Raw genomic sequence first — 12234 nt, 5'->3', positions numbered from 1 at the left:
TTTCAGTTTTTGGATAAAGGGGTATTTTTTAGAGTTCAGGGTCAGTTTTCAGTTTTTGGATAAAGGGGTATTTTTAAGGGTTCTGGGTCAGTTTTAAGTTCTTGGATAAAGGGGTATTTTTAGGGTTCAGGGTCAGTTTTCTGTTCTTGGGAAAGGGGTATATTTTTGAGTTCAGGGTCAGTTTTCAGTTTTTGGGTAGAGGGGTATTTTTAGGGTTCAGGGTCAGTTTTCTGTTCTTGGGTAAAGGGGTATTGTTTTGGGTTCTGGGTCAGTTTTGGGTTTTTGGGTAAAGGGGTATTTTTAGGGTTCAGGGTAAGTTTTAAGTTTGTGGGTTAAGGGTTTTTTTTAGGGTTCAGGGTCAGTTTTCAGTTCTTGGGTAAAGGGGTATTTTTTGGGTTCAGGGTCAGTTTTCAGTTTTTGGGTAAAGGGGTATTTTTAGGGTTCAGGGTCAGTTTTGGGTTTTTGGATAAAGGGGTATTTTTTAGTGTTCAGGGTCAGTTTTAAGTTCTTGGATAAAGGGGTATTTTTTGGGTTCAGGGTCAGTTTTCAGTTCTTGGGTAAAGGGGTATATTTTTGAGTTCAGGGTCAGTTTTCAGTTTTTGGGTAAAGGGGTATTTTTAGGGTTCAGGGTCAGTTTTGTGTATATAAAGTGTGCTACAAAATATTAAAAATATTAAAAAAATGTAAAAAAATTTTAGTGACAAAAAGTTGCAAATTCTTATGGTAAAAAAGTATTTTTGTACTACTCAGCTAAAAAAAAACTAAACATATATGTAAAAAAATTAATAAAAAATATATAATATTTTGACAAAATTTCATACAATAACATTATACTAAAGTAGCTATTCTAATTTATACATGGTCAGTGTCCAGCACCTTTCCTGATATTAGTTTCACTTGAGTAGGAATAGTAAATAATAATTGGTCAGTGTCCTGCACCTTCCCTGATAATAGTTTGAATGGAGTAGGAATAGCAATTATTAATTGGTCAGTGTCCAGCACATTTGCATATAATTGTACATTACCGTGTTATTATATTACTAAATAATGCAAAATGGATGTTTTCACAAAACTTTATTACAAATTTGAATTTTTTTAATGTGTACTACTATACAATCACAATCAAAAATAACATAAACATTTTTGGAAATGTAGTATTTGCATAATAACACATTATCATTTATGTACATGTTGTAATGTTTCACACAAAATTATTTCACAACATTTTTTCTGTAAATAAAAATATTTATCATCATTAACTTTGAGTAACAAGTATTTATATTGAAATAAAAAAAATACCATTTTTTTTCTGCTTCTTCCATTTATATTTAACAATGTTAATATTATATATTAATATTATTAATTTTTTAATTTTTACATTAACATTTTTATAAAGTAACATGACAATTATTATATTTGCTCAAGATATGGAAATACAAATTAAGACATTTTTTGGCACATATTTCAGACAATGTTGTTTTTAAATCAAACATATAAATATATTATGTTGTTAACTTTATAACTGTGAAGGGGAATAATATGTTTAATAATAATATCTGGTATTGGCAAATGATTATTTATGCAATTCTATACTTTTATAATACTTAGAAATTATTATAAAACATTTTTTAATAATTAATAAAAATAATAACAAATATATTTATTATTATTATTATTAATTAATAAACTTAAACATTTATCTCTTCTTTTCAGAAAAACATACATTCAGAGAAATAAAAATACATTATTTTAGGGCATTATTTATATAGTAAATGGTTATAATTTTTTAATTAATAACAATAAATAAGTTATATTATTTATTATTATTAATTATTTACATAAACAATTATAATGTTTAGTTATAAATAAACACAAAGTTATTCCTATAAATTTACAAAATAACAAATTATTTACATATATTATTTCAAGTGTTACATAATTTTTTAATATTATTAATATATAATTATTACTATATATTAATTACTATTAAATAAATTTATATTTTTTAAACAGTTTAAATTATATTGAGTGTAGTGTATTAATTTATTACAATAACAATGTGTATGTATTATATTTTTATACTATAACATTGTATTTTCTATGATACCTTTTCTAAAATGGTTAGTTTTCAGTTTTTGGGTAAAGGGGTATTTTTAGGGTTCAGGGTCAGTTTTCTGTTCTTGGGTAAAGGGGTATTTTTTGGGTTCTGGGTCAGTTTTGGGTTTTTGGGTAAAGGGGTATTTTTAGGGTTCAGGGTAAGTTTTAAGTTCGTGGGTTAAGGTTTTTTTTTAGGGTTCAGGGTCAGTTTTCAGTTCTTGGGTAAAGGGGTATTTTTTGGGTTCAGGGTCAGTTTTCAGTTTTTGGGTAAAGGGGTATTTTTAGGGTTCAGGGTCAGTTTTGGGTTTTTGGATAAAGGGGTATTTTTTAGTGTTCAGGGTCAGTTTTAAGTTCTTGGATAAAGGGGTATTTTTTGGGTTCAGGGTCAGTTTTCAGTTCTTGGGTAAAGGGGTATATTTTTGAGTTCAGGGTCAGTTTTCAGTTTTTGGGTAAAGGGGTATTTTTAGGGTTCAGGGTCAGTTTTGTGTATAAAGTGTGCTACAAAATATTAAAAATATTTAAAAAAATTTAAAAAATTTTAGTGACAAAAAGTTGCAAATTTTTATGGTAAAAAATTATTTTTGTACTACTCAGCTAAAAAAAACCTAAAAATATATGTAAAAAAAATAATAAAAAATATATAATATTTTGACAAAATTTCATACAATAACATTATACTAAAGTAGCTATTCTAATTTATACATGGTCAGTGTCCAGCACCTTTCCTGATATTAGTTTCACTTGAGTAGGAATAGTAAATAATAATTGGTCAGTGTCCTGCAACTTCCCTGATAATAGTTTGAATGGAGTAGGAATAGCAATTATTAATTGGTCAGTGTCCAGCACATTTGCATATAATTGTACATTACCGTGTTATTATATTACTAAATAATGCAAAATGGATGTTTTCACAAAACTTTATTACAAATTTGAAATTTTTTAATGTGTACTACTATACAATCACAATCAAAAATAACATAAACATTTTTGGAAATGTAGTATTTGCATAATAACACATTATCATTTATGTACATGTTGTAATTTTTCACACAAAATTATTTCACAACATTTTTTCTGTAAATAAAAATATTTATCATCATTAACTTTGAGTAACAAGTATTTATATTGAAATAAAAAAAATACCATTTTTTTTCTGCTTCTTCCATTTATATTTAACAATGTTAATATTATATATTAATATTATTAATTTTTTAATTTTTAAATTAACATTTTTATAAAGTAACATGACAATTATTATATTTGCTCAAGATATGGAAATACAAATTAAGACATTTTTTGGCACATATTTCAGACAATGTTGTTTTTAAATCAAACATATAAATATATTATGTTGTTAACTTTATAACTGTGAAGGGGAATAATATGTTTAATAATAATATCTGGTATTGGCAAATGATTATTTATGCAATTCTATATTTTTATAATACTTAGAAATTATTATAATTTTTTTTAATAATTAATAAAAATAATAACAAATATATTTATTATTATTATTATTAATTAATAAACTTAAACATTTATCTCTTCTTTTCAGAAAAACATACATTCAGAGAAATAAAAATACATTATTTTTGGGCATTATTTATATAGTAAATGGTTATAATTTTTTAATTAATAACAATAAATAAGTTATATTATTTATTATTATTAATTATTTACATAAACAATTATAATGTTTAGTTATAAATAAACACAAAGTTATTCCTATAAATTTACAAAATAACAAATTATTTACATATATTATTTCAAGTGTTACATAATTTTTTAATATTATTAATATATAATTATTACTATATATTAATTACTATTAAATAAATTTATATTTTTTAAACAGTTTAAATTATAATGAGTGTAGTGTATTAATTTATTACAATAACAATGTGTATGTATTATATTTTTATACTATAACATTGTATTTTCTATGATACCTTTTCTAAAATGGTTTAAGGGGACTACTTTTTTACCGCGTAAGGTTATTGCGCTTCATTCAGGACTGGAGAAGCTCGCGGTTGGGAGTTGCTTCGTGTGGAGAGAGGTAAGGTTAATTTTACATACAATTTATAACTGAGTGGTAATGTTTGAGGGTATATTCGAACTGTGTAGTGTTTTTGTGTGTATGTATGAATTGTTTACGTAGCGTTTAGGTGAAATGTCGTCGTTATAGATGCTTCGTGTATGTTTTAGTTCTAGTGTTATTGTAAGTGTTAGGAAATGTCTTCTTACATGGTTAATGTTAATTGTGAGTGTATTTACAAATGTTATGGGCTATTTGTGGGTGGGTTTCGTTATGTATGTTTTTTTACAGGTTCCGGTTCCTCGCATGAAAAGTACATGGAAGGAAGCGTGTTTTTTTTCGGAGATACTAATGTATGACTTATTATGGTTATATTTTGACGTGTATCTCCTATTTTTCGTGTTTGCCAGGAGCGGATTTAAATTTTTTTAACCTTTTTTCGGGTTTTTGGAGGGTTTCGTATTGGATTGATACATTGATATGCGTGACCGTTTTTTAAAAGTTGTGTGTATATCACTTTAAATACTAAAGTGTCCACAGTACTGTTTTCGGAATTTCCTGGAGCGTTTATTTTATTTTTACATATTTTTCGGGTTTTTGATGGTTTCCCATATTGGAATTGTCCTACATTGCAATGGATTGTATGGATTTTATTGTGCTTCATTACGTCTTTTTCATCTACAAAAATTGTAAGTATTTAAAGTACTTTTTTTATTGGGTGGGAAATGTCGATCTTTATGTAATGTGTATGTGTCATGTAATTATAAATATTGCATATTTGTTCAGAAATAATGTCCCAAATTTTGATAAGTTTGTTAAACAAATATGTATTATTTATAATTGTTTAGAAATGTTTATGATTTTTATATGTACCATTATTGTAAGAAGACATTAGTATATTTGGTAGACATTTTTATAGTAGGGTTTTAGCTATTATTGACAGGTATTCTAATCCTCTAGTTGTAGGATATAGTGTGACTTCACTTTGCAGTAGTCGGAACATTTGTTTAGTTTGTTTACTTAGTTTTGGACCAATTTGGGTCACAGATTGTTCCATTCTTAGTTCTTGATAGCTTTGTTCTTTTTTCAAAGCTTCTAGTAGGTTATGGAATGTGGGTCTGGTTCTGCTTGTGGTCGCTTGGAAAGCATTATGCCACCCTTCCACACTGTTGTTTGTTTTAGCCTCTTGGTTTAAAGTACTTAGATAGACATTCCACCAAGGGATTTGGAATTTGGGTTGGCGTCGATGTCCAGATCTGTGCAACCTTCCCACCCAAGTATCTTCGAAATAGTCCAGTAATGGGGTTAGTTTATCTTCATTCCTCTAAATTATAGTGTTCCGCTACATCGGTAACAGGAACGTAGGCCAGTGCTATCAATTTTTTAATTTGATAGGCAAAGGTGCTATCTGTTGAGTATAGAATACTTAAAGTTGATTTCTGGAGATGTCTCCATATGCTCTGATTGAAATGATAGTAGCAACCCTGGATTGCTGTGTGGGGAAATGTTTTCAAAATGCTATTAATCATAGCTAATTCGAAATCAATAATTATTTTTTGTGGAAAATAATTATTGATTTCATTTTTGAGAACATTTAATATTTCTGTGTAAGTGTTTTGCTGTTTGTTTGGTAGCAAACAGTAAATGAAAGGGATGTTATAGTTATGGTATAAACCGTGGATGGAATATAGTTGATAAAAAGGTTTTGGGCATGGTTTAAATGTTCCATCCATCATCCATTGGGGACACTGTTGGATTTTTCTTAAATTACTTGCAGTTGCAAACATTATGATTCTGTTTGTACTGCTTTCATTGTCAAAAAGGATACATTTGTCTTTATTGTGTGTGATGGACATTTCTGGTGAAATAATAATTTCCTCAAAAGTAGTAGGGTTGGGTGGGGTTGTGGAAGTGCGTCTTTTAGTGTATGCAATTGTGCGTTTTAGGGAGTCAATAGAGGGTAGTTGACCTGAAGCATGGGCTGGGACTTTTAACAGTTCTTCTTTAAGGATTTGTGTTGTTGGTTTATCACTTTGTGTGCTAGCAGTTTTTATACTTTCTAAAGCATCTCTTATTTCAATTTCTGTGACATTGGGGGGATGATTGTGTTCCCTGGTAAATAACACATTAGTTTCCTCAGTAGTAGCCCTTCCGTAACATTTGTTTGAGTAATATTTGGTACATTTCCAGAAACCTTTTCTACCACTTTGTCTTTCCTGATTATAAACATAACCCATATAACATAACAGTAATTTATTTTTCTGTGACATAACAAATTCAGCACCTTCTGTCATTTTGTTTTACTTGTTCTAGGAAAGAGTAGAAAGAAATAAAATCCAAAAACATATATTTCACTTTGTGGTGGTAACATAATTAATGATGTATTTATACTTTCAGTTACTAAAAGTAGTAATCACAAATGCAGAACTGTATTTTGAAGGATTTTCTTGTATGTATTTCTTTATTTACTGTTGGTATGAAAATATAGAAATGCTAAGTTAATGTTTACACATAACAAACGTTTTTCCTAGGAAAAAGCAGTTTTTAATTTTGCTTAGTAGTACATTTGATGTGAACATTACATATACTTACTTGTTTAAATAGTTGAGTTGTAGTATTTGGTGGAGTACATCAAGGTAGTAAAGTTCAGATCTGTACAGAAGATAGAATAAATAAATGTAAAATATTATAAAAAATATTTGGAACCGTTGGGAAATTGGAAATATTTAAAAGTATACTAACTTCTAAATAAGTAGTTTTGTTTGCTGTAGGTAGAATAGATGTATGATGTATTCACAATATCTGTAGAGGAAATATAAAATACATAACATGGTGTTAAGAACATAGTTTTCTTTTTTTTCGGAAGTTTTAGACAAATTACAAGTATACTTACATTTTTTACAAGGGTAGTCTTGTCTTTTGGTATAGTTGATGTTGGATGTTTTTATTGGATCTGTAGGGAAGATGTAATATGCAAGATATCTTGTTTAGAAAATAGCATTTTTAATATTGGGTGTTTACTAACAAAAACATATATACTTACATGTTTAATTAGTGTAGTTTTATACATTTGTAGTGTTGAAATAGGAAAATCTCAGAATATCTGTGAATAAAATGTTTAAAATAAAGTATGAATCTTGTGAAATAGTGTTTAAAAACAGCAGTTGGTGTATAACAGAGCATTAATATATACTTACTATCAGATTTTTTAGGTGAAGAAATAGGAGCATGTATTAGGAATTTATTTGTAGTAGTTTCTATCAGAAATGTAGGAGGAGATAAAAATTAAATAAGTGCAAGAGTTAGGAGATATAAGTAAAATAGTAGACTACTAATTTAGATTTCTAAATAATGCACTGTAACTTACTTGAATAATTAGGTAGTGAGCTGGATCTTTAAAGATGTTTGTTCAGGAACAAATTCTTCAGTGTGTTGGCATCTTCTTTCTATAGAGTTAGCAGCAGCAAATGGTAGAATGCATGTATCCCTTTTATAGTATGTGTATTTTGTGTGCTTTGATTTGATTGGTTGTAGGATGAAAGGAAGGATTGTATAGGCTAGTTTGAATTTTTTTTTGTTAATTGGTGTGTTTGTTGATGTGAGAATGGTGGTATGTGGTGATTTCCGCATTAAAGCAGGTTAGTTGTTAAATGAAATAGATGTGTAAGTGGAAAAAAATAATGAAAATGTTAGTTAAATGTAAAGAATATTTTTAAAATGATAGAACGCATTTAATAGAATGTATAGCAAATGTAGATAAATAGGAATGTTATAAAAGTAACAGGTATTATATGTAAAATGTTTTTTGTATAGAGCAATGAGTTTTATAGACGATTAATATTGTATTTTAGACATGAAAGGGTACAAAAAAGAACTCAATATTTTTTTTTAAACGATATTTTTGAACTCTATATTTTAGTAGTCGATATTTTTGTAGTGTTAGGGGTAATGTCATGAACAACGATATATTTGTAGTCGATATTTATTAAGGCGATATTTATGATCTCGATATTCTAAATACTCGATATTTTTGACTCAATATTTTTGTAGTTTGTGTAATAAGTATGCAAAGTCGATATTTTTGTAGTCGATAATTATTCAACGATATTTTTGCAAGTCGATAATGTGACCGTCGATAATATTTCAGTGATCCCATTTAGCAGTAATATTGAGCAAGGAAGCCCCAGGCATTACTTCCTCCACTACTCACATTACAGTAGCGATAAGGGCAGCTGTCAAAGTCAAACCAAAGTGCAAAGTGTACAGCCATTATACATGGTCGAAGCAATCCCCTTCTTCTCCTTAGGGGGGATCATCTTTCAGCAAACGACAAGAACTGTAGTGCCCTAAGAGTCTTGAGTGGACGTTGGTTCTTCACTGAGGTTGAGACGAGTAGCCACTAATAGACTGACCCTCCTTTGTAGTCAGGCTTAACCACTCAGGACAATGGCTTTACCTGTCTTGTTTTGCCCTGGAGTGTCTTTCTTCCTGGATCGAAGTAGGTACCAGGATGTGCCCGGGATAGTGTTATCCGGAAAAACGACTTCAGTTCTTTCAGGTGATGCAGCTCGTCCCGTTTCTGTGACCAGGATGTCGCGATCCTTCAGCGCATTAGGATCCACCAAGGCGAGTGCGACTTTCTTGCAGTGGCTGGCATGGGTCCAATTCTTCCTGTTGGTCACTCGGACTGCAGTTCAGGTGGTGAGGAGGATTTGCTCAGGGCCTCTCCAGCAGGGTTTCAGGCAGTTCGTCCGCTGGAAGGCCTTTACCATGACAAAGTCCCCTGGACGCATGCCATGTCCGTCAACTTGCGATCTGTCCGCGACAGCTTCTCAAACCTGCTAATGAATAGAAAGTAAACTGTCAGTCAACTGAGACAGATAATCACTTATTAATGTGTACAGCACATTGTGTATAGGGCGAGGCTAAGGAACCCCCCAAAAATTCATGGGGCTGCCGAACACTACCTCATAAGGGGTAAGCCCAAAGCGTGTATGAGGTATTGATCTAATGGAAAGTAGTGCTAAGGGCAATGCGTCAGGCCATTTCAGGGAAGTGGAAGCTTGTATTTTTGCCAACTTCAGTTTCAAGGTAGAGGTATAACGTTACACCAAGCCTGCTAACTGTGAGTGAAAAGCAGCATGGAACTTCTGCTTGACCACTAGCACTTTCATAACATACTCTACAACCTGTCCAATGCAATGAGGCCCGTTATCACTCCATAAAACTCGGCAAACACCGAATCGAGGAAAGAATTTCTTCAGGAGTATTTTCGCAGTCGTGAGGGCTGTATTGTCTTTAGTAGCATATGCCTCCACCCATTTGCTGAAGGCACAGACTACTACTAAGACATACTTGAGGTTATTGCAGTGCTCAAACTGGATGTAGTCCATCTGCAGGACCTCAAAGGGTGCAGTTGGTTTCGCAAACCCTCCTTCTGGAGTTTGTGTTCCCTGCCCAGGGTTGTACTGGAGGCAAACTAGGCAAGACTGGACTATCTTTTTAGCAGTCCCAGCAATATCACAATGGTCCCAGACTTGCATTAGCTGCTTTGCTACTGGGGATGCGCCAACATGGTCTGGACCATGTGCCATATGGATCAGAGGGTATAGGTATGCAGTGGGTAACTTCCATTTAGTCATATCCTTGCTCCTCCAACAGCCCTCATCGTCCAAAGCTCCTTCCTTAGACCATTGGTCTAATTCATCAGAGGAGGCAGATTGTTGCATGTCCAACACTTCCTGTCTAGCATCCTGCCACCGTTCAGCTTGCGATTTAACCACATACATAGATGTGGTGCTTCGCTGCGTTGCGGTCTCACGGGATGTGCAATCCGCAAAGGCATTACCTGCTCCTATTTTATCTGTCACATTTTTGTGTGTGCTGCACTTGACAATAGCTATTTTCTTAGGATAGGTTAAGGCAGTATGAAGATTGTGCACTAATTCTCCATGCACTATCTGTATTCCATGTGAAGTTAGAAAACCGCGTTCTTTCCACAGAAGGCCAAAATTGGGCGCTACCCCGAACGCATACCGTCTATCGGTGCAGATATTGACAATCAGGTCTGTACTAAGCTCACATGCTCTTATTAGAGCAAGTAGTTCGGCTACTGGAGCTTATTTCTGTGGGATGCGAGCTGTCTCAACTAGTGCCTGGAGTGTCATAATAGCATAGGCAGCAGATGTGTTGCCATCGGGTAATTTCAATCATGACCCATCAACCCATACCTCCCCGTCTGTAATGAAGAAGGGAGTATCTTGTAGGTCAACACAACCTTTTGTTTGCTCTTCAGTGAGAAATATGCAATCATGTGATTATTGCGACTGAGTAAATGGAAATGGCAATAATGTGGCCGGATTGAGAGCCAAGCATCTTTTTAGCGTGATATGGGGGGCCAAAAGTGTAAATTCATATCCTGTCAAGCGAGCACTAGTCAAATGCTACGTCTTTGTTTGGTTTAGCAAGGCATCAACTGAATGGGGTACTAACACAAGCAGTTTGTGTGACAAAAGTATTCCTTCACTACGGTTAACAGCCGGCTTACTACTATTCCCCATAAGTCCAGTAGCCTCTCCATAGATGTCAAGAAGTTGCGTTACCCTCTGGAGAGATTGTTTGGGATCGGTCAAGTAGACCAAGGCCTCATCCAAGTATAGTGATATACTGTCTTCCCACCTGAGTCTCCAGTTCTGGGCTTCTCCTTGACTAGTTCTACCACAGGCTCAATAGTGAACAGAAAAAGGAGAGGGGACAGTGGACACACCTGGAGGATTCCTCTAAACATGTGAAACCGCCTCAAAAGTGCCCTATTCACCCTAGAGTTCCATGGAAGAAGGGTCATTTCACTGAATCAAAGGCTTTTTAAAAGTTCAATTGGACAAGAACTGCAGGTTTGAATATCTCGTCCATATGTGCCAGTGCTAAGTTAAATTTATGAATGTGCTGTCTGATTCCTGTAGCCGGCTAAACACGTTTATGGTGTAGACCAATTATTTCACCACCTTTGCCAGCCTGTTAGTGAGAACGCTGTCACTATTTTAATATCTGTGTTAATTAAGGAGACAGGGCGATATGAGCTGCACTCGGCAGGATCCTCGGCAATTTCTTTCTAGAGACTTGGTTATTATGTGATGCAAGAAACGATAATAGAAACAATGTATCTTCTTCATATTGCTCAGGAGTATCTGCAGCTAGCATCGACATACTGAATAAGAGCCACCCCTTTTGGTACAGGAAAGGAATCAATTTGTTGCTTTAATGCCTGACTGTAAATACTGGGACATTCTGTATAGCCCGTAGAGCTCTACAGAGCAGGAAGGATCTGTTTTTCAGTGTGAATATAAATAGATAACGGCTGTCTGGGTGAATGGGTATTGAGAAGAACACGTTTTTCAAATCAATTACTTAGAATGTGGTGGCAGTGGGAGGGACCATAGTGAGGAGGGTTGTTATATCAGAAACTACTGGATATTGGGGCACCACTATTTTATTAACCTCCCGCAAATCAATAATGAGCCTGTAAATCTTAGTATCAGTGTCCTTTTTCAAAAAAGGGAAGGGTAGGGCTATTGCAGGTATTATAGGGAATCTCTTCCACTACACCCACTTTAATCAAATCCTGAACAATACCTGCTAATGCTTCCTCGCCCTCTCGAGATATCTTATATTGGGGCAAACGAGCCAATGAGGCACCTTCTCTCACTTGAATTTGTACAAGTAGAATAGCCATTTGATCCACATCAGTATCTGATCTAGCCCACAGGGTACAAGGTAAGGCAAGATCTATCAATGATTGGATAGTTGTCATTAAGTATAACACGTACACCTTCTGGGGTACAGTGTATTGTAGCACGAAAATATTTTTGCATATCGATACCTACAATGTTATCTGGAGTGTTAGGGGAGAGCAAGTATGGACATGTTGCAGTGAAATTTTGTAGTCCGAATTCAAGTGGCTGTGGTAGTGGGCTGGGTGTAGGCGTCCTATCGATGTTATCAATGTGCCAGACAGAGGAGCCCTATTAACCAGTCTTTTAGACAGGGTACGATGGGGAGCCCCTGTATCAATCAGAAATTGATCAGTAGATCCAAAGACATTT

The 12234-nt window shown here is 33.3% G+C and overlaps 1 protein-coding gene and 2 long non-coding RNA genes across 5 annotated transcripts in view; 1 reads left to right on the top strand and 2 right to left on the bottom strand.

The window, feature by feature from the left end:
• The window catches only part of LOC144826646 (uncharacterized), a 382563-nt gene that overhangs the window by 126922 nt on the left and 243407 nt on the right, over positions 1-12234 (top strand). The gene's annotated exons all lie outside the window — the stretch shown is intronic.
• LOC144826643 (uncharacterized) overlaps positions 1-12234 on the bottom strand; it is a 358756-nt gene that overhangs the window by 155948 nt on the left and 190574 nt on the right. The window lies entirely within an intron of this gene.
• On the bottom strand, positions 6543-7205 carry LOC144826647 (uncharacterized). Its single transcript, XR_013609870.1, has 5 exons — positions 7176-7205; positions 7026-7085; positions 6875-6934; positions 6725-6784; positions 6543-6600 (listed from the first exon to the last, which is right to left on the bottom strand). It is a non-coding gene; the product is annotated as an uncharacterized LOC144826647 (long non-coding RNA).

Source organism: Lissotriton helveticus, chromosome 3_2 (genome assembly GCF_964261635.1).
Source record: "Lissotriton helveticus chromosome 3_2, aLisHel1.1, whole genome shotgun sequence".
In the NCBI taxonomy this organism is placed as follows: Eukaryota; Metazoa; Chordata; class Amphibia; order Caudata; family Salamandridae; genus Lissotriton; species Lissotriton helveticus.
The sequence above is the reverse complement of the archived record's forward strand: the minus strand, read 5'-3'. Positions and strand labels throughout refer to the sequence as shown.